The sequence below is a fragment of the Neovison vison genome, chromosome 3 (assembly GCF_020171115.1).
Source record: "Neovison vison isolate M4711 chromosome 3, ASM_NN_V1, whole genome shotgun sequence".
Classification (NCBI taxonomy): domain Eukaryota; kingdom Metazoa; phylum Chordata; class Mammalia; order Carnivora; family Mustelidae; genus Neogale; species Neogale vison.
Window position 1 is genome coordinate 19,035,098 of NC_058093.1, and position 19,391 is coordinate 19,054,488.

Below are 19,391 nucleotides of genomic sequence, written 5' to 3' on the forward strand. Positions count from 1 at the left end.
CGGGGGAGGGGGGGTCCCCGAGGTCCCCGAGGTTCCCGGTCCGCCCGATCAGCTTCCGGGACTCCGAGGGCAGCGCGGGCGAGGAGCCGGAGGCGAGCGAGGTGCGGAGCCGCGGGTAGGTGCGCGGGGGTGCCCTGGCGGGGTGAGAGGGAGCCCACCGGGCCGGCGGGGGAGGCGTTCTCCTGCTGGTTCCACTTTTCTGTCGGTGAGCTGGTTCTCAGCCCTCCCCCGCCGCGCCCCGCGCTCTGTGTGCGCGTCGTTTTGTTTTCTTCTAGTCTGTACGCCGGCCCGTTTTTAGTGTTAAAGGTCACGAATTAGCAGGTGTAGATAAAAGTTTGCTCCGAAGTGGACATGGTCGGTCACCTGTTCGTCCTCGCGTCACCAGGGCAAGTCCGAAGTGGTGTCATCGCCACTTGGTGGCAATAGAGTAGGAAAAGTGACAAAGCCCTTGTCCGCTCTAGCGCGAACTCGGAGCCGCACGCTGCGCCCGGGACTCGATCGTGAAAAGCGTCCCGCGGCAGCAGCGGGGCCGGGGGGCGCGGGACGTGGCCCCACACCTAGTGCGGGGCTGTTGCCGCAGACCCAAGGCCCTAGCGTCCCTCCAGGAGGGCCGACGGTTCGTTCACCTGCCTCGGGACCCCTGTGCTTGACGCCAGAGCCACTGACCCAAGCTGCCGGCCCTTAGAAGGCGCGGCTGGAGTGAGCACCCCACCGCTCGACCCCGCGGGGAGCGGCGGCCGCCCCGCTGGGAAAGGTTCCTTTGCTTCCTGAGCCCCAGTTCCTCCCCCACGTGCCGCCGCTCGGTCCCGGGGATTCTCAGCCCCGGCTGCGTGTTGGAGTGCGCGCGAGCTATTTTCAACTGCCCTGGCCTGGACTCTGCCCCTGGGAAGTCGCCGTTGGTGTGAGGCGCCCCGAGCATTGGTATTTTCCAGCGCTTCCTGGTAATTCCCTTTTGCCACCTGCTGTAGGGGCCTGAGGCCAAGCCTGAACCCCGCCGCTACTCGCCTCTCCCCGCCTGCAGGGGGCGTGCCGGCCTCTCTGCACACCTCAGCCTTCCAAAGGAAGGGGGTGCTGCAAAGGAGACGATCAACTTCAAAGATCAGCAGCGAAGTTCTTTTTCTTTTTTTTTGCTCCGTTCATTTATTTTTATTTTTAGAAATTTGTGTAAAAAAATTATTTTTAGAGCGGTTTTAAATTCATAGCAAAATTGGGAAGAAGGTACAGAGATTTCACATTCACTTCCTGCTCCAACACCCGCATAGCCTCCGCCCATGATCAGTAACCCCCCCACCAGAGTGGGGCATTTGTTACAACCGATAAACCTACACTGACACATCATTATCACCCCAAGTTTATCTTGGGATTCATTCTTGGTATTGAGCATTTGATGAGTTTGGACCAATCTATAATGGCATATACCCACCATAATAACGTCATACAGAGATGGGGCCCTCCCTAAAATTCCCCTATGCTCCACCTAGTCCTCTCCCTCCTTCTGCCATGACCACTCATCTTTTTACTCAGACCCTTTGGGTCCATACCAAAGACTGTGATTACTGAATCTTAGAGCAAAAGTATATTGAGTTTTGTAAGAAACCACCAGACTGTCTTCCAAAGTGGCTGTACCTTTTTTTGCATTTCCACCAGCAATGAATGAGAGTTTCTGTTGCTCCACATCCTTGTCCATATTGGGTGTTGTGAGTGTTTTTAAATTTTAGCCATTATGGTAGGTGTATATTAGTTGTTTTAATTTGCAGTTCCCTAGTGACATAGGATGTGGAGCATCTTTTCATATGCTTATTTGCCATCTCTGCATCTTCTTTAATGAAGTGTCTGCTAAGTCTTTGGCACATTTTTTTATTTTATTTTATTTTTTTAAGATTTTATTTATTTATTTGACAGACAGAGATCACAAGTAGGCAGAGAGGCAGGCAGAGAGAGAGAGAAGGAAGCAGGGTCCCCGCTGAGCAGAGAACCCGACGCTGGGCTCGATCCGAGGACCCTGAGATCAAGACCTGAGCCAAAGGCAGAGGCTTTAACCCACTGAGCACCCAGGTGCCCTGGCACATTTTTTTAAATCTTTATTTAAGTTCAATTAACATATAACGTATTACTAGTTTCAGAGGTAGAGGTCGATGATTCATCAGTCTTATCTAACATCCAGTGCTCATTATGTCACATGCCCTCCTTAATGTCCATCACCCAGTCCCCCCATTCCCTCCACCCCCTCCCCTCTAGCAACCCTCAAGTTTCCTATGATTAAGAGTCTCTAACGGTTTCTCTCCCTCTCTGATTGCTTCTTTATTTTTTCCTCTCTTCCACTGTGATCCCTCTATTTTGCTTCTTAAATTGTACATATGACTGAGATCATACGATAATTGTCTCTCTCTGATTGACTTATTTCACTTAACATAATACCGTCTGTTCCATCCATGTCATTGCAAATGGCAGGATTTCATTTTTTGATGACTGCATAATATTCCACTGTGTCTCTCTATACCACATTTTCTTTATCCATTCATCTGTCGATGGACTTCTGGGCTCTTTCTATAGTTTGACTATTGGGGACAGTGCTGCTATAAACACTGGGGTGCAGGTGCCCCTTCAAATCACTACATTTGTATATTCGTGGTAAATACCCAGTAGTGTGGTTGCTGGGTCATAGGGTAGCTCTATTTTCAACATTTTGAGGAACCTCCATGCTGTTTTCCAGAGGACCTGCACCAGCTTACATTCCTACCAGCAGTGTAGGAGGGTTCCCCTTTCCCCGCCTCCTCGCCAACCTGTTATTTCCTGACTTGTTCATTTTAGCCATTCTGACTAATATGAGGTGGTATCTCATTGTGGTTTTGATTTGTATTTCCCTGATGCTGAATGATGTTGAGCACTTTTTCATGTGTCTGTTGGACATCTGGATGTCTTCCTTGCAGAAATGTCTGTTCCTGTTTTCTGCCCGTTCCTTGACTGAATTATTTGTTCTTTGGGTATTGAGTTTGATAAGTTCTTTATAGATTTTGGATACTAGTCCTTTATCTGATAAGACATTTGCAAATATCTTCTCCCAGTCTGTTGGTTGTCTTTTGATTTTGTTGATTGTTTCCTTTGCTGTGAGTAAAAGCTTTTTATCTTGATGAAGTCCCAATAGTTCCTTTTTGCTTTTGTTTCCTTTGCCTTTGGAGATGTATCTAGCAAGAAGTTGTGCCGAGGTTACAGAGGTCGCTGCCTATGTTCTCCTCTAGGATTTTGATGGATTCCTCTCTCACATGTAGGTCCTTCATTGATTTTGAGTCTATTTTTGTTTATGGTATAGGTATTCTTCTCCATGTGGCTGTCCAATTTTCCCAATACCATTTGTTAAAGAGACTGTCTTTTTTCCAGTGGACATTCTCTCCTGCTTTGTTGAAGATTAGTTGACCGTAGAGTTGAAGGTCCATCTCTGGGCTCTCTATTCTCTTCCATTGATCTGGAACACATAGTCTATTTTTGTGCCAGTACCATACTGTCTTGATGATTACAGCTTTGTAATAGAGCTTGAAGTCTGGAATTGTGATGCCGCCAGCTCTGGCTTTCTTTTTCAGCCTTTCTTTAGCTACTCGGGGACTTCTCTGGTTCCATACAAATCTTGGGATTATTTGTTCCAGCTCTGTGAAAAAAGTTGATAGTATTTTGATAGGGATTGCATTGGATATATAAATTGCTCTAGATAGCATAGACATTTTAACAATATTTGTTCTTCCAATTTATGAGCATGTAATGTTTTTCCATTTCTTTATGTCTTCCTCAATTTCTTTCATGAGTATTCCCCATTTTTCTGAGTATAGATCCTTTGCTTCTTTGATTAGGTTAATTCCTAAGTATCTTATGATTTTTGGTGGCCCCTCTTTTGGGGTCCTATTTTAATTTCTAGCTGTACTGAGATATAATTGACATATTTAAGTTCAAGATATATAATGTGATGATTTGGTTCATGTATATATTGCAAAATTGTTATTATAATAAAGTTAATTATCACATCTATCATCTCACATAATTATAATTTGTGTGTGTATGCATGTGTGTAGTAAGAATATTTAAGGTCTACTCTCTTAACAACTGTCAAGTATATGATATGGTATTGTTAACTATAATCACCATGCTGAATATTAGATTCCTAGAACTTACACCTCTTACAACTGTAAGTTGTACCCTCTGAACAACATCTTGTCATTCCCCCACCCCCAGCTTCTGGCAACCACCATTCTACTCTGTTTCTATGAATTTCGCTTTTTAAAAAACAGATTCCACATAGGGGTGCCTGAATGGCTCAGTAGGTTAAGCATCCCCCTCTTGGTTTCAGGTCAGATCTGTTCTCAGGACAGTGAGATTGAGCCCAGCATTAGACGCTCCACTGGGTGTGGAACCTGCTTAAGATTCTTTCTCCCTCTCCCCCTCCCCTCCCCCCCCGCCTGCTAAAAATATAGATAGATTCCACATATAAGTAAGATCATATAATATTTGTTTAGCTTCTTTTGCTTAGCATAGGACTCTTGGGATCCAACTATGTTGTTGCCAAGAGCAAGATTGCCTTCTTTTTAAAGGCTCAATAATATTCCAACGTATATTTGTATGCCTATGATATGTATTATATGATATATTATATATGAGATATATCACCCCACACACCACATTTTCTTTATCCATTCATCTGTCAATGGGACTAGGTTGTTTCCTTGTCTTGGACATTATAAATAATGCTATAGTCAAAGTTCATGAGGGTATAAGTATCTTTTCGAGATAATGATTTCATTTCCTTCAGATATAAACTCAGAAGTGGGATTACTGGATCATATGGTAGCTCTGTGTTTAATTTTTTGAGGCACTTCTATAATGTTCATACTGTTTTCCATAGTGGCTATACCACATTGTATCCCACCGACAGACTACTAGCATCCCCTTTTCTCCATATCCTCTCCAACACTTGTTATCTCTTATCTTTTTGGTAGCTGCCACTCTCACGGATGTGAGGTGATATCTTATTGTGGTTTTGAGTTACATTTCCCTTAAGAGTAGTGATGCTGAGCATTTTCTCGTGTACCTGTTGTTGGTCCCATTTTTAATCTGATTATTTTCTTATTGTTGAGGTTGGTTTTTTTGTTTGTTTGTTTTGTTTTGTTTTGTTTTTTAAGATTCATTCATTTATTTTAGAGGTAGAGCATGACAGTGCCAGCGGTGGGGGGGGCCGTGGGGAGGGAGCAATGGGAAAGAGAATCCTTAAGGTTACTCCCCACTGAGCGCAGAGCCAAACTCCGGGCTCTGGGGCTCAATCCCAGGACCCTGAGATCATGACCTGAGCTGAAATCAAGAGCCGGCTGCTTCACTGACTGAGACACCCAGGCGCCCCTTATTGTTGAGTTTTAAGAGTTCTTTGTATATCTTGGATAACAGTCCTCTATCAGATAGCTCTTTTGCAAATATTTTCTCCAAGTCTATGGCTGGTCTTTTCCTTCTCTTGACAGCATTTTTTGCAGACCAGAAATTTTTTATTGTAAGAAGTCACCTTATCAATTATTTCTCCCATGGATATTGCCTTTGGCCTCACACTGAAAAAAACCATTGCCAAACCCAAGGTTGCCTGCATTTTCTGCTATGTTATCTTGTCGGAGTTCCACTGCTTTGCATTTTAATTTAGGTCTGTGGTCATTTCCAGTTAATTTTTGTGAAGGGTGTAAGGTCTGTGTTTAGATTCATGTTTTTGCAAGTGGATGTCCTGGTTGTTCCAGCACCATTTTTTTAAAAGGCTGCCTTTTCTCCATTGTATTCCTTTGCCACCTTGTCTGGGATCAGCTGACTGTATTTCCGTGGGAGTTTTTGATCCGTTCACCTGTTCTCTCACCAGCCTCACACTGTCTCAATTATTGCGGCTTGTGCTAAATCTGACGTCAGGTAGGGCAGTCCTCCAACTATCCTTCTCCTTCAGTGTTATTTTTCCTTCTCGGGTCTTCTCTCCTCCTTTTCCCTCTCCCAGGGTCTCCTCTCTCTTACCTCCTCCCTGTCCCTGTGTGGCTACTGCCTCTCAGCTTTCCCCTCATCCCATTTTCTTCTTCCCTCTCTTGGTCCCTTTCCCTTGGGAAGTTAGGATTGGGCGCAAGAAAAAAGATGGGCTTTGGGGCCAGAGAGACCATGAAAGTAAAATTCTGCCTCTGACCCTTTCATCGGGATGACCCTGAGTAATGTGTAAAGCTCCCTAGATCCCAAGCTCCTCATGTGTGAAGGCTGGCACAGAGATCCCGACCCCCTCCTCCCTCCTTCTCTGCACTCTCCATTGTTTTTGCTGAAATCATGCACAGAACTTTATGAGACAGAACCTTCCGACCTTTCCAGCACTCCACTAACACAGGACGTTCATCTCATTATACTTACTTACATTTCATCTCGAAATGTGTGTCCCATCGCCCTCTCAAGGTTCTCACTGGTGTCACTTGGCTCAAGAAGCACCAGAAAGAACATTTAGGGCATATGCAACTTGTATAGCAGTGTAGACATGAAGTGGAGCTCGTGTTTTTATAAGAATAAACCAAACAGCCGCTGGTTCTCTGTGAATACTTGAAAATAAATGTTTGATCCTCAAAAAATACTGGATATGTAGTAGATGATAATTATTTTAATACCCAGTCCACCTTCCCCAGGCCTGTCCTTGGTGTCCTTTCTGGAGGAAGTGATGTCTGTCCACCCACCCTGGGCCAGGACAGGATCAGGCTTGGCTGTGGGACTTGCTCTGGCCAGTGGAACATGGGTGGAAATGACACTGGGCACCTGCAGGCAGGAGCACGAGGTGCCTTGCATAGCTGTGTCATTGCTTCTCCCCTGCTTAAGAACTGTGTGTCTCAGAGCAGGACACAGCCTCACTGCGGGTCCCGTGGAGCAGAACCACAGCTGCCCTGTGCGATAGGGGAAACGGGAGTGAGAAATAAACCTTGTGGAGATAAAAACTAAGATCTGGGGTTGTTACTGCAGCGTAACTCAGCAGAAGCTGACGAACAAAGTGTGAAAGAGATAGGAATCTCAAGCATTAGGTACAGGTTTTTAGCGGGTGGCTCAGTTTAGCTTTCCAGTAAAGTGGATCCTGTTTTGGAGCTCTGCCCATCTCATAATGTCTCCTGGGCCCCCAGCGTCAACGTCAGCCGAGACCACTGACCCCCTTTCTCCAGCTGGTATTCTAAGACTTGACGGCAATTCTCCTACTGACCGTCTTGCTGGAGGTATGCAAAAAAATAGATCCCATTTTTGCATTACCCACATTTCAAAGTACAGTTCAACCATAATATAGCAATCCAAAAATGATGGGCTTTTTCCTAATTGCAAGGGGAGCTCGCTAACTAATTAGAGAATGTGCTCGGGCATCTCCCCAGCCCAGGGGGTTCCCTCTGCACCTTCATGGTGCACTGTTGAACTTCTCTGTGCATCATTGAACTCTTCATGCCCACACAGCCTCTTGCAGGAAAGCAGAACTTAGGAAGAGTTAACATATAAATAAGTCCACCCAGAGGCCTATGGTTGGTAGCTTTTTATTTTTATCCACATGATTAATTGCCTTTCCCCAACCACCTCCCCAGAGAATAATGGTGGAAGGGTGCTTATTCTTTTGTCCCTCCTGTGTTTTGGAACTAGTCCATGTACTAGGTCATGGACTGTAGAAGCTGCCACCTTGGAACAACATGATCCCACCCTGGGTCACGGTGGGTACCCCACCCAGGCCGGATCCATAATTCTCTCCACAGAGCGAAAACTCAGAGTGGCTGTTGGACAGCTGTTCTTATTGTTATTAGCCCGGCATCCGTGTCGCATTTTGCTGGTGGCAGATCCCTTGTGCTAGCTGTCAGGAGCCCAGCTTTTGCGGCCTGACGGTTCAGGTCAAATCCCAGCTCTTGCAGGTTACAGCTGTGTGGCCTTAGCTGAGACACATTCATCTGTGCCTCAGTTTCCCCACCTACAAAAGGGGACAATGTGCTGATTAAATTAGCAAACAAAGAAGATAAGGTTAAAACGATTTAAGTTCTCTAACGCACCTAAAATTGTACCCGACAGTCGACTTCATGTATCATTTGCTCTTATGTGTTTGGGGGAGAGCCAGCCTTGGCCCTGGCTCCAGACCTAGCAGTGAGCATTTCCTTCCATCTGCCCATGGGTGGTCCAGAAGCAGGCACGTGACCAGAGCTGCGCTTACTTGCAGCCCTTCCCAAGACTTGCTGAGACTCTCAGAAAAGCAGAGTGTTGGCAAAGGGTAGAAGTCTAGAGGTCCTTTTGGTCATCTGGTCCCACGAGGGCTGAGCCAGCCGGGAATGGAGCCGGCAGTGGTGCTAGAGGAGGGAGAGGCTGCTGAGGGTGCCCTGTGACCACCTGGATCCAGCGGACTGAAAAGTTTGAGTTATTTGAGCCGTGAAATTCCCCAATTCACTTACACCAGGTCTCTGTCCCTTGCAGGAGCCAAACAGCCCTGACACGTTCAGTCTGGGCTGGTTCCTTGAGTAAAGGAGATAGAAAGCCATACCAACGCTGGGCGTCCTCGGTTTGGACGGTGTATGTATGGAGAGGCTGGTTGCGGGGAGCTGCTGGGGGCTTCCCGGCCACAGCCTGCACCTGGCTTCTCAGAGCCTACGGGACACCGGCGTAACCTGAGAATACATTTCCTTTTCTTGCTGAAGCTGGCTTGAGTGCCCGATGCACACCTCGAGAATCATGGGAGTCCTTTTTTTTTTTTTTTTAAAGATTTTATTTATTTATTTATTTATTTATTTTTAAAGATTTTATTTATTATTTAGAGAGAAAGATCACAAGTAGGCAGCGAGGCAGGTAGAGAGAGGGGGAAGCAGTCTCCCTGCTAAACAGAGAGCCCGATGCAGGGCTCGACCCGAGGACCCTGAGATCATGACCTGAGCCGAAGGCAGAGGCTTAACCCACTGAGCCACCCAGGTGCCCCGAGAATCATGGGAGTCCTAATGAGTGATGTGTTTTCCGTTGTTTTTAGGAAGATGAAGTACACAGAATACAGACATTGTATAAGTCCCTGGCATTTAACTCAGAGACAGCTAGCTTACTGTCCTATTTGCCAAAGAGCAAATATGATCCTAACAGATGAACATGTGTTTGAAAAACAAAAGTCTGACTCCTCTCCACACTTGTGGTCAACAGATGACCTGAGTTAGGCCAGACCATGATAAATGTTGGTGGAAAGGAAGCCTGATCTCTGGTGACATCTTCCTGCCCATTCTAGGCTGAAGAGGTGCCCCCCCATACCAAATGTACCACCTCCAGAACACCTTGGTGGCTCTATCAAGGGAGCATCAGACTCTTGGTTTGGCCTCAGGTCATGATCTCAGGGTCATGGGATCAAGACCTGCATTAGGCTCGGCGCTCAGTGCAGAGTCAACTTGAAAAATAAAAAAAGGTACCAGCTCCCTCGCTGTGCAGTGCAAGAGTTGGGGGGATGTAGTTAGAGTCGCCAGGACTTGAATGCTAGCTCCCCTCTCACTAGTGTCTAATTATGCAGCCTTAGGCTGCATTTTTACTACCATTCCCCTGGTTTCCATTTTCTTACCTGTAAATGGGGTTGATGATAATCCCCACCTCATTCAGGGCTTGCTGTGTGCCCCAGAGGAGGGGAAGTCCGTAAAAGTGGATTAGCATCTCTGGACCTCATTCTCCTGCTCTGCAAAAGGAGGATCTTCCCACAAGGCCGAGGCTGCCACACTGATGTGAGGAGGAAGTGCCCTCATGCTCAGGGCTGACCACAGTGCTTGACCTGCAGTAAGCACTCACCAAATCCTGGTTGTTACCAATTCCTTCACTGTGGTCCCAGCTTCTCCTGCCTAGCAGGGTTGGTGACCTTCCTGCTTTTCAGTGCCCATTTAAAATTTCTGTTCGGTCACTGTCCATGTAAGCCCAGGAGGTTACGGTGACCAGAGTATCCTCCCGAGGCCTGTCTTGCCGCAGGACCCCGCCGCCTCTCCGGCTGACAGCCGCCGCCGTCACTTGGCCTGCACACCATCTTAGAGTTGCATATCAGTGGCTCCCATTGCCTACAAGTTCATGGCATCCAGTTCAAAGACCCAATTTTTTCTTTATATCCTGCCTTGTTCCAAAAGATAGTCAGATACCTGGCAGTATCTCATTTTTGTTGAAGATGCTCTGTGATCTCTCACTACAAAACTAGGCCTTCAAAATAGTCTTTGGACCCAGACCCCATTATCAGTTCAGTCTGGTCCTGTCACCCACTGGTTTGATGGGGTCTGTCCAGGGGGCATCCGCACGGTGCCAGGCACAGGAGGGCCGTCGTGGAGGCCTCGCTCTTAGGGTCTTGGGTTCAGCTGGGCCTCCAGCCCATGAAGTTGGTGTATTCGTTGCCAAGAGCTGCCATAACCAAGCACCACACACTGGGTGGCTTATAAAAAGCAGAAATGTATTTTCTCCTAGTTCAGGAGGCTAAGGGTCTGAAATCAAGGTGTTGGCTGGGCCATAACTTCTCCAAAGGCTCTAAGGAAAGAATCCTTCCTTGCCTCTTCCATCTTCTGGGGGCCACTGGCCTGCCTTGTCTGGTGGCAGCCTTCCCCCCATCTCTGCCTCCATCTTCACATGGCAGTCTTCTCCCTGGTGTCTTTGTCTCCAAATCTCCCACTCGTCATAAGGACACCAGTCATGGACGGAAGGCCCATCCTAATCCAGTAGGACCTCATCTTTATTTGATTACATCTGCAAAGAGCCTCTTTCCAAATAAAGTCGCATTCATGGGTGCTAGATGTTAAGACTTCAGTGTATCTTTTGAGAAGACACAATTCAACCCATTATAGCAGCCAAAGCAGCAAGAAACAAATAAATGAGGGCAAAATTTAAATGAAAATACCTTTTTTAGGGACACCTGGGGTGCTCAGTCAGGGAGCACAATGCAAGGGGGAGGGCAGGCAGAGGGAGAAGCAGTCTCCCCACTGAGCAAGGAACCCAATGCAAGACTCAGCCTCAGGACCCTGAGATCATGACCTGAGCCGAAGGCAGATGCTTGGCCTACTCAGCCACCCAGGCATCCTGGTCTCAGGATCCTTTACACTGTAAAATTATTGAGGACCCCAAAGAACTTTTGTTTGTGTGGGTTTTATCTGTTGATACATACCATATTAGAAATTTTAAGAAGTTAAAACCTAAAGCAATCATTCGTTAATTCATTTTCAAGTAACAATCATACTTCGATTACCTATTAGTATCACAGCAATGACATCATCATATGTAGGGAGCTTCTGGAAAACTCCACAGTACACTCGTGAGAGAATGAGAGCGAAAAAGACAAATAACAAACGTCTTAGTATTATTATGCAAACAGTTTTGGTCTTGTAGATTCCCTAGGTAGGTCTCAGTGTTCCCCAGGAGCTCCGGGACAGACTTGGAGAACCATTCGTCCAGGTGATTCCCGTGCCTTCATAGCAAAACTGTATTTTTTGTCTAAACTATGACTATTCAAGGAAAAGGAACAAGCATACTTGTAAGACTGAGCTTTGCTAGCACTGAATAAAATCTATAGTTGATACGTTATCAATCTTCTTGTTGTCTTTAACATGGAAGCAGTATGGGCAGCACAGAGTACGTGCTCTGAGAGGACTCAGGGTTCTGATCCCAGCACTGCCACTTAAGCCTTGTGGCCTTAACACTTAGCGTCTTAGCCTCGGCTTCCCATCTGGAAAATGAGCAGGCCACTCCTCGGGACCTAAGAGGCTTGTGGGAGCATTGACTGGAATAATCTCTGTAAGGGAAGATGACTTTCCCAGCCCCCTCCCAGGGAACCTCAGGCCTTGTGCCTGGTTCTGGGCCATATCGCCCCTGCCTGAGAGTCCTCTCTTGCCCATCTCACACCCTCCGCAGCGGACAAACTAGAGGAACTGGATTTCTGAGTCCCTGGATTGTGACATGAGCAAGAAGTAAGCCTTTGTGGTGGCAAACGGCGGACAGGGTTTCAGTTGATGCCCCCCTACGTGGTAGCCTGGCCTCTTCGCTAACACACGGGGAGGGGAGGACACGAACGGGGTGACATTTAAGTGGAAACTCGGAAGCATAGAACCTTCAAAAATTAAAAGATTTGAAGAAAGGAGCTACCTAAATGTGGGGGCAGGAAGGCCTTCCCAGCAGGGAACTAGAAAACGCAAAAGCCCCCAGGCAGACGCCAGGAACTTTCCAGAGACTGGCAGGCCCCAAACAAGGGGGAAGTGGAGAGAGAGAAGTGTGGAGAGTAAGTCCCAGGGTACTGAGAACTTTGCAGTCCCCAGACCCCACAAACAGCGTGCAGCCTGTTGGGGAGGCATCTCTGCGTCTTCTACCCGGGCCCGTGGGTGGGAGTCACAGAGTCAAAGAGGTGCAGGCCTCACGCTATGCAAGACAGCAGAAGGAATAAAGCTTCAGTTGGTGCCACTGAGATATAAGCTTGTAGAGTCCCGGCGTAACTACAGTCCTAAGTTCTGCAGCTTCTCCCTGTCCAAGGGCTCACAGGCCCTCCCTGGCACTGGGGAGAGGAGAGCTGCTGCCCGTGTTCCCGGAGGGCGTGAGCAACCTCGGTGGCGACACTGGGGTTTTCCATTTTGCCGGGGAGGTAGTGCCTGTTCCCAGCAGCGGGGCCCAGGAGCCCCCACATTCTCCTTCAACAACGCAATAGAAGCCGCACCTGAGGGAGAAGTTTCCAGCATTGCCTCCTGGTGGGCACGGCCATCCCAGGGACAGTTTTCAGAGAACAGCAGAGGAAATACCTGACAACGGATGGCATGGAAGTTACAGTTGAGAGCTATCCTACCCAACTATTGCCTGCCTTACTTCCGGGGTTTTAAGTTCAAACTCCACTTCTTAGATGCTTCTGAGTCAGTGATGCTCAAGAGTTTGTAGAGGTTGTCATCTTCTGTGTGTGTTTTCTCAACCTGGGCTTCGGTGGTACCCACAGGTATGGTGCCTCCTCGGGTAAGGCATGGTGGACTCTTTATCTTTTGATGATTCCAAGGAAAGGGATGGAACCGTTTGCCTGTCCTTTGCCTGTGCTTATTAATTTGTGTGTAACTCTCAAAGTGGATGCATTTCACATGGCATCAAAAGGAGAATGATGTATTATCAAATAAAAATGCTAGCTTGCAGTTCCAAACTAACTCACAGCCTTACAACAGTGCCCCTCCCCAGAAGATACGGGGCCTTTGGAGTCCGAGTATCCTGATGAAGTCTAAGGACATTTTTCCAGCTGGATGATGGAATTAGAATTACCTGCACATGCACAGGGGACCAGGAAGACGGCACCCTGGGGGTCCAGAACCAAGTGCAGGCAGCTGTCTCAGACTGGCATTGTGTTTTGTTCATCCACACCACGGGGTTCTGTTTTTTTAGTTTCACTGTCAACATTGAGGAGTAGGGAAGTAGCAGATAGAAACCCAGATCTCTGGTTTTCTTTAAAAATTTGAAATATCTGGGCACCTGGGTGGCTCAGTTGGTTAGGTGACTGCCTTCGGCTCAGGTCGTGATCCTGGAGTCCTGGGATCAAGACCCACATTGGGCTCCCTGCTCAGCAGGGAGTCTGCTTCTCCCTCTGCCCTCTCTCTTCTCATGCTCTCTCTCTTTCTCTCTGTCTCTCTGAAATAAATAGGTGAAATCTTTAAAAAAAAAAAAAAGTTTGAACTATCTGGCCAAAGTGGGTCCAAATGCCCACAAGCTAGCAACAAGCTGGCTCTACCCTCTTGACCGCACCTTCTCCTCAGGGTCCCACATTCCCCTCTACTGCCTTTCCCCTAGCCAGCTTCATTCATTGACAGTACCAATGGGGTCTTGGAACCCCAAGAAATAGAATCTCTCCTGTTCTTCTCTGGGTTCTAAACAAGCTGAGAAGTAAGACAGTGCATAAAGCTGAAGGCAAAAAAGATTTCTGTTTACAGAGTGAGAAGAGGTTGGAAGGCATGGCCTCCAGCTGCGGGTAAAACCAAGCTGGTTTAGCCAGCAGGGTTCCGGGGATTGGGGTTCAAGGTAGGCCGCCCAGTCCTTCCTACAGCAGAGGAGCAGGAGTGTGGGGGTCCCGGGTGCAGGCGTGCTCTCAGAAGAAGGACAGAACGGCCACGTGTCAGGACTTCAGGCTTCCCAAAGTGTGTCAAAGGGCACAGAGGCCTGGTGTGACAGTCGTGGGAACTCCCAGGGAGGGGAAGGAGCACCAGGCGCTCGGAGCCGCTGGGGCTGGTGAAGGCTGGAAGAAGGTTAATTCTTTAACAAGCCGAGCAAAGAACACCCATGCTCTCCCAGGAGTGCGGTGAAATCACCCGGGTCCTTAGCTCAAGGTCGGTAAATGTGGTGACCTTTAGCAACCATAGAAACCAAATTTCTAGAAAAAAAGAAGCAGAACTCACTCTCTACTGGGGTAAATCAACCAGAGTGAAAAGCAGGAAAAACAAAAGCCACAGAACAAAAAGACAAAGCACTGAAAGGCAACCCAAGATGTATTTTATGACACAGGAGCTAAATTCAGGAAAGCCAGAGTGAGACCCGGCATAGATGGGTGAACAGCAGAGTCCGGGGCCGGCCACTGAGGCATAGCCTTGTTCAGGGAGCACTAGTGAGTGCCGCGCACACTCACTACCACGCAAAGCACGTAACGTGAACCCCTTTACAGATGAGGAAACTGGGACCCCGCGTGACTGATTCGAGGTGGCTGGTAGAGGATCCCAGGGCCAGGCTCACCAGCTCTGAAACGCTTCCCCTCTCCCTGCCTGTCCTTTTGGGCCCCGTGTAAGTTGTTTCCCGAGAACAGGAGCAGCTCCTTCGGAGAACGGCTGGTCGGCAGTCAGAGACCCGGCCCGACTGGGCCGGGCTGGGCCAAGCTAGGCAGGCACTCCAGCCTGCCCTGTCCCTGGACCCGTCGGCATCCTGGCTTCTCCCAACACAGGAAGCTGGTTACCTCTGGTCTGTGAGGCCGTGACCTGACCTTTCCCATCCTCTGGCTGCGCACTCCCCACAGAGCAGAGATGGCAAAGGGGCATGAATTTGGCCTCCACACCCACCGGGTTAAACCCTCCTAGTCCATTAGCAGCAAGTTTTCCAGAAAAGATGAGGTGCTGCCAGGCTTCCTTCCCTCCTGGCTTAGTTGTGATGCCACCGACACACACCTTGGTCACGCCTGCCTGGGGTCGTGTTCACTCAGTAGTTCTCCACGAGATCAACTAGTGAAAATCCCTTAATAGGGAATGTTTTTAGAAGGAACATATGGGAAATCAAAAAAGGGCTAAATATAAACCTGTATTTACAGAACTGAATAAGGAGCAAAGAAAAGCTGAGCAGAGAGAACCGGATGGAGAAGCCTTCTCCTAAAACAGGTTTTTTCCGGTGGGTGTGAGTGCGCATTTCGCTGTATATGTGAATTCGTGGAACACTGGAGTCGCCTATAATTAAACAAGGAAAAAAGCAGTTCATGAAGCCAAAAACAGTTCTGATGCCAGTCGTATTATGGAAGCACCTGAGGCTATACCCACTGACTTTACCAGAGCTATCGTTTGGTTGCATTTCAGACTTAGAAACGATCAAATGGAGCATAAACTTCTAAAATAAAAGTTTCATATTGAAGGCATTTTTTAGGTAGCTAAGGCAACTCTGAGAAATGATCTACATCATGAATGCTAAGAGAAAAAAGAGGCCAACTCTGAAATCAGGGCATAAGCAGGCATGAAAGAAATCCCCGTTGCCCAAAGAGCGTGAGGAAGGAATAAACACATATTTACTGAGCAACTACCATAGGCAGGATGGTTGGTCAGCATTCTCTTGTTTGACCCTCTTGACGTTGCTAAGTTGAAAGGATTATTTTTCTCCCCTCTGTAGACTGAAGATCTCAGTGTCAGAGGTTGCAGTGCTAGCCCACAGCAGGCTTGGGATCCAAAGCTAGTTCAAAATCCAGTTGTCTGGGGTGCCTGGTGTCCATTAAGCTGAGCCTTGGGCTCAGGTCATGGTCCCAAAGTCCCGAGGTCGAGCCCCATGTCAGGCTCCCTGCTCAGCGGGAGTCTGCTTCTCCTTCTCCCTCTGCTGCTCACGCTACTCATGCTTGTTCTCTCTCTCTCTGTCTATCTCAAATAAATAAATAAAATCCTTAAAACAAAAAACCTAGTTATCTGACTCCAGAGACACTTGCCCTTTCAAATACAGCTGAGCCTTTGGGGTGGCATCAGCAGGTCGTGCTCCGGAGGTTCTCATTCTCTCCTTGTCAAAGTTTTTAAATCAAATCTATTGGAGAAGTTTTCTTCTCTCTTTAGGGAAAGGTATTTCCTTGAAAGCACTTGGTGGTAAATTTTACCGTAAAGACATCCCCGCCATAACTTTTGTGTGTCGTGTCTTTCATTACATCAGTTAGATTATACATTATTTTGTGTGTTTATTTCTCTGTCCAGAGACTTTACATGTTGACACAATATGGTGTGAACCAAATACTTGACTCACTTGGATCACTGTGACGCAAAATCTACCGGAAACAGCCAAGGGTGCGACCTGACCAGGATCCTGCTTCACCTGCCTTTACTCAAATGTCAAGGCCATCTTTGAACAAGCAGATTAGCCACAGATGGTGAGATAGCAGAGAGCAAGCAGAGCGAGAAAGGTTCCCTGTCCTCACACAAAGTGTGCATTGGAGGACGCAGCCTGCGTTTTGCTGAACAGCCTGTCCCGGTGTCAGCGGCCCTTCAGCAGCACCCATAGAAAGTGCTAGTTTGTACAGCCCACTGGTCTATGGTGGAGGTGGTGGAGATGGTAGAGGTCTGACTCCCTAAGAAATGTGTCACCAGGGGCGCCTGGGTGGCTCAGTGGGTTAAGCCTCTGCTTTCAGCTCAGGTCATGATCTCAGGGTCCTAGGATTGAGCCCCACATCGGGCTCTCTGCTCAGTGGTGAGTCTGCTTCCCTCTCTCTCTGCCTCTCTGCCTCCTTGTGATCTTTGTCAAGTAAATAAATAAAATCTTTAAAAATAATTTTAAAAATTAAAAAAAAAAATAACTGTGTCAACAGCCCACCTGCTCAGACAGGAGACAACCTGCTTTCATGCAGCTACCCTAGAGTGGGGACTCCAACGTGCGGAGTCCAAAAGGCAGCATCACTGAGCAGCAGGAAGGAACGGAGCTGCCAGTTATGTATGTTTTTAATGTCACCCTTTAAAATTTTGGCTTTCAGGGCCCCCTGGGTGGCTCCATCAGTTAAATGTCTGACTCTTGATTTCAGCTCAAGTCATGATCGCAGGGTCGAGATCCCCTCCTCAGGCTCAGTGTGAGGTCCGTTTGGGATTCCCTCTCCCTCTCCCTCTGCCCCCCGCCCCGCCCCTGCACGTGAGCTTGTGCACGTGTGTGCTCTCTCAAGTAAAAAATGAAACCTTTAAAATTTTGAGTTTCATGTAATGGATTTATATGTAATTAATCCATTAAAATTTATACTACATGCATAGATTTTGTTAGTTAATAGGTTTAACCTAGAAAGACATGCTTGACAATGGTTTGCCAGCATGGGGACGAAACCAAAAAAGCTTGGAAACCCTCTGCCTAGGGGAAGGTGAGTATCAGTGGAAGTGTGATCAAAGCCCGCTGCTAAATTCCTAAAATCTAGAAGATAAACCGAAATTGCCTGGGGTCACAGCACAGGGAGAGGCAAACTGCCAGGAGCAAGGTACAACTGGACTCTCCTTGCTTCTCTTTTATGCCAATAAAGATGACACCCTGAGAAATTGCCTGAGAAGCAGGTGTCATATGAGTCGCAAGACAGCCCTTTCCTTCCCTGAGTAGCCCCAGGCTATGGCCCCCAAGAGTCCGAGAGACCAGTTCTCCTTCCCAAACCAATGAGTTCTGCTGGTCAAAGGAGCAAATAGTAAAAGATACGTAAAAATTTCAATATCCTTTGCCCTACAAGAATGCACATTAAAACTAGTAAGAATACCCTATCCTCTGACCATCAGTTACATAGATTTCAACAAGTCAGTATTTGGCTGGGGGGGAGAAGCAGGCATTCCCATATACACCCAGTGGGTGTGTAAATTGGCAAAAACTTTCCGTAGGCAATTTGAAAATTCTGACCAAGAGTTTAAAAAAACATACACATCTACCTACCCATCAATTTCTCCTCTGGGTATTTTTTGAAGAAAATAATCAAATTTGGAATTAAAGGTTTAAATACCTATTAAAGTTTGTTATTCAATCACTTATTCATTCTACACACGCTTACTGATGTCTTTTTCGAGGCAGATTCTATGCTAGGGGCTGCCACACAACAAAAAATAAAATAAGGCTCTGCTCGCCTAGAGATTATTAATAATCATTTCAGTGTTATTTATAACAGGGAAAAATAGAAACAACACGACCAAAATCAGTGTTGTTATTGTTGTTAAGCAGTTATTAATTCCTATGCAGCCATTATGAATTGTATTGAAGAAGACACTGGAGGGACGCCTGGCTCAATCAGCGGAAGAGCTGCCACTCTTGATCTCGGGGTCGTGAGTTTGAGTCCCACCTTAGGTGTAGCGATCACTTAAATAAATAAGCTTAAAAATAATAAGAAGAAGACGACAACGACGACGACATTGGAAAATGTTCACATCAGGTAATTTGAGTGGAAAAAAACAGTTAACAAAACAGACATTGTATGTCTCCCCACAGCCTTGAGTGCCCAGAGGAGGGTCACAGTTGACCCTATCATTTGAGATAGAGGTAATTTAGAATGAACAGACTTCTCTTCAGTGAGAAACAAAACAGAATAGAAGAAAAAAGCATTGGGAAATGTGCCCATCATTTCTTCCTACTTCATGAATATTTTCTGAGGGTAATTCTAGGAGGAGCTAATAGAGCAGGTAACAACATCATCGTTGGAAGATTCTGAGAGGCAGTAAGACTCGTCTCAGGAACTGTGGCCCAAATGAAAATAAGTTACCTCATCCAATATTTAAAAAGAATCTCCAACATAATCAATAAAAAGTCCCTAAGAGAAATGGGCTTGCTCGGACGCTGTGGGTATGAGGCTTGTTCTAAACATTTGAGAAGGCAATTGGCCATATTTATCAAAACTTGTAATGTCATTGTCATAACCTAGTGATTTTATCTGTAGGAATAAATCTATAGGAGTACTTATGCCTGCATAAAAAAAATTTTAATAAGGAAATGGAAATTAACCAACTAATGCATATTGGGAGTCTGTAAGGAGACCAGAGAAAAAGAGGCAGCAAGAATACTTGAAGAAAAAAAAAGAATACTTGAAGAAATAATGGCCAAAACTCCCCAAATTTGATGGAAAAGATTAATCTGCACATCCTAGAAACTCAACAAACTTAACCCAAATACAGGCATGCTGAAATGCACCATAGATGGACTGTCCAACTGCCTAAAGCCAGAGATGGGGGGGTGAATCT

The 19,391-nt window shown here is 46.8% G+C and overlaps 1 protein-coding gene across 10 annotated transcripts in view; it reads left to right on the forward strand.

The window, feature by feature from the left end:
* The first annotated feature begins 34 nt into the window (after positions 1 to 34).
* Positions 35 to 19,391, forward strand: part of CCNYL1 (cyclin Y like 1) — a 109,162-nt gene continuing 89,805 nt past the window's right edge. For 9 of the 10 annotated variants that reach the window (XM_044241434.1, XM_044241438.1, XM_044241435.1 and 6 more), the window contains exon 1: positions 42 to 115. The gene's annotated coding sequence lies outside the window, so the exon portion shown is untranslated. Of the gene's footprint in view, positions 116 to 19,391 lie in introns of all 10 variants that reach the window. The other variant, XM_044241432.1, reaches the window with a different exon arrangement.